Below are 2,920 nucleotides of genomic sequence, written 5' to 3'. Positions count from 1 at the left end.
AAGGTACTTTTACTCCTCAAATTCTCATTAGGTTCCCTTTAACTGCAGTTCTCTGCTTGTTTCTGGTAAGATTCATAGCCTGTACTTTTCTCCATCAGAGAGCCCCGAATTGTGCATGATGCTTTCAGCCAATCATGAGATATTTCCTTGTTGGAAATTTATTGTTGTTCTTTATCCAATGATCAAAGCATTTTATTCCTTTCAAACTAATTGAGGACTTGAATCAAGTTTGGTTTTTGATTGATTGATATAATCCAGCTGACCGAACCTTCTGTAACTAATTGGGGTGGAGAATGGAATCCTCCCACTCCATCCTTTCAATTATAAGTGTTAAAAACTTGCTCAGTCTAGGAATAAACAATACTTGTTGGAAAGTCAGTAAGGTTGTCATTATCTTTATTTTACATTTATCCTCTCCTGAATAAATGGGTAGCCTCCTCAAAGTCTACAGAGAATCAGACAGATGCAAATCTTTTCATGCTACTTCCATTCGAATATCCTGCCTTGTTCCTCCCTTCAGAACTGGGATTGGTCCCAACTTTTCTGGGTTACAATCTTTCTGACCTGCCTGATGGGGTACAGGCTCTAGGAAACCCCTTGAACTCTGATTGAATCTTCCCACTTGATGAGGCATTTGCCTGAGGCCATAAGCCTTTCATTATCCTAGGCCTAAATCTTTTTTAACTTTTAGCCTAGCCTAGTCCTCCCCTGTCCAGCTACTTCCTTGATCTGATCAAAATAACTAACTACCCGTGTTTCCCCGATAATAAGGCCTATCCCGAAAATAAGCCCTCCCCTTACTATGTAAGATTCCTCTAAAATAAGCCCTCCCCCCAAAATAAGCCCTATTGAGATTGCTACTGTAGTGAAGGTGATCCCCTGCGCTACACGCTACATTACGGTACCCTCTGTATGCACCGTCCCCCCTCCCCCGTGAAACGCACGCCACGCTCCGAGCTGCATTCAATCAGAGCTGCAGCAGTGAGCGCGTCATCCTGTTCTTTATTGAATTCATTATTGAATAAAGGTACATTTTTTTGTTCATATTTACCTGTTTATTAAAATTGCTGTCAATGTTCATTAAAATAAGCCCTCCCCTGAAAATAAGCCCTCTGGTGTTTTTCTGTCCAAAAAAATAATAAGACAGTGTCTTATTATAGGGGAAACAGGGTATACTGCAATCTATTACCCTTAAACTAGCCTACACCTCCATTGTCTGTCATCTCCAGGTAGCCTTTAGCTATTTCCCACCCTTAATCTCATTACTGGAGTCTGACCTCAGGTCCCCTCAAGATCCTCCTCAGACTCCTCCTCCTGCAGATCCTTCCCAAATCCCTTCTCTAAACCACCCACTAAATCCCTTCTGTATTTAAGATCCATTTTACCTCCATGATGGGGCTGAGAATTCAATCTAGTGCAGACTCACTCTGTGTCAGATTATTCTGATTTGCTTTTCCAATATAAGCATCACAGATACTTAAGCTCCTTAAGAGTCTACCCAGGTTGGGGCTACGGTAGGTGATCGGAGGGACTGACCTGGGAATCCGGGGCCATCCGTGGCTCAGACTGCTTTCCCACCTCATTCCCGAAGGCAGCCTGAAGGGAGGGGCAAGGACTCTTGGGGCCTCAGGTCTAGGGAGGCAGGTGGGTGTCCTGGAGGCCTACAAGGAACTCTTCTCCATTACTCTCTCTCCACAGCACCGAAGCCATGGCTATCCAGTACCCCATGGCCGTGGGCCTCAAGAAAGGCCACAAAGTTACGAAAAACGTTTCGAAGCCGCGACACTGCCGCCGCCATGGGCGCTTGACCAAACACACAAAGTTTGTGAGAGATATGATCCGGGAGGTCTGTGGATTTGCCCCTTATGAAAGGCGGGCCATGGAATTGTTAAAAATCTCCAAGGATAAGCGAGCCCTTAAGTTCATCAAAAAAAGGGTGGGAACTCACATCAAGCCAAGAGGAAGAGAGAGGAGCTCAGCAATGTCCTAGCTGCCATGAGGAAGGCTGCTGCCAAGAAAGACTAAACTGGACCCTACCAACCTTCCCCACTTACCCAATAAAGATTTGACAAATAAAAAAAAGGAGTCTACCCATTACTTTGACTGAGAGAAGACTTGAGTTGAATTCATTCAACAGGACCCAGGGTGTTGGTATTTTGGAGTTTTGAACCCCCCTAAACCCTAGACCTCAATATATGGTTCCCTGGACCTCAACATGTCCATTACATATATATTTCCTAGTATCTTCCCTCCTCCCTATGAGCTGGTAGATGTCCTATGACTGAATAATGAAGCTCTAATTCTATTTGAGGTGTGTCAGTTACAATGTATAAGGCTAGCTAAGCATGATGTTAATGAAAATTTGGTGACTATCCTTTGACCCCCAACTGGTTTGAACCAGTATTGCTCAGGCCCCTTTCAAGGGTAAACTTATAGATTTCTCCCAGCTATATGATTGGATAGGGTCACTGTGCCCTTCCTTCCCTCATCCTGATTTACACCTTCCTACAAGTTCTGTTCAACATCCATTGTTTCTATAGAATCTGTGGAAAACAAATTACTAGCATTTCTCACATAAGAACTTTTTATTCCAGGAAGAGGAAAAAGGAAATCTTTAGGAAAAGTTTCTGACCCCTCCATTTTCCTCTGACTCTGAACCTGAGAAATAATGAAATGCCTATCAGAATTTGGTTCAAAATTTTCTTATAAAATATATATTGACACAAATATTAAGACCAAAAGCCAATTCTCAACATACAAGCAATCACATGATATGAAGAAAAAGTTTTTAGAAGAAATGCGATTGAGTATTTTAAAAATTGTTCTAAATCACTTATAAATAAAACACAAATTAAAAGAACTCAACTTTTACCTCACTGCCACCAAAATAACAAATATAACTGTAAGTGTAAGTTTTTCC

General features: G+C 42.1%; 1 pseudogene; it reads left to right on the top strand.

Annotated features, from left to right (window-relative positions):
* Window positions 1-1,507: 1,507 nt before the first annotated feature.
* On the top strand, window positions 1,508-2,082 carry LOC138150264 (large ribosomal subunit protein eL36-like; annotated as a pseudogene).
* Window positions 2,083-2,920: the final 838 nt, after the last annotated feature.

This window comes from Petaurus breviceps, unplaced genomic scaffold, assembly GCF_028583685.1.
Source record: "Petaurus breviceps papuanus isolate PSGF00001 unplaced genomic scaffold, PetGlider_PUasm1.0 90865, whole genome shotgun sequence".
NCBI classification, from domain to species: Eukaryota; Metazoa; Chordata; class Mammalia; order Diprotodontia; family Petauridae; genus Petaurus; species Petaurus breviceps.
Note: the sequence above shows the minus strand (reverse complement) of the source record. Positions and strands in the feature narration are given on the sequence as shown.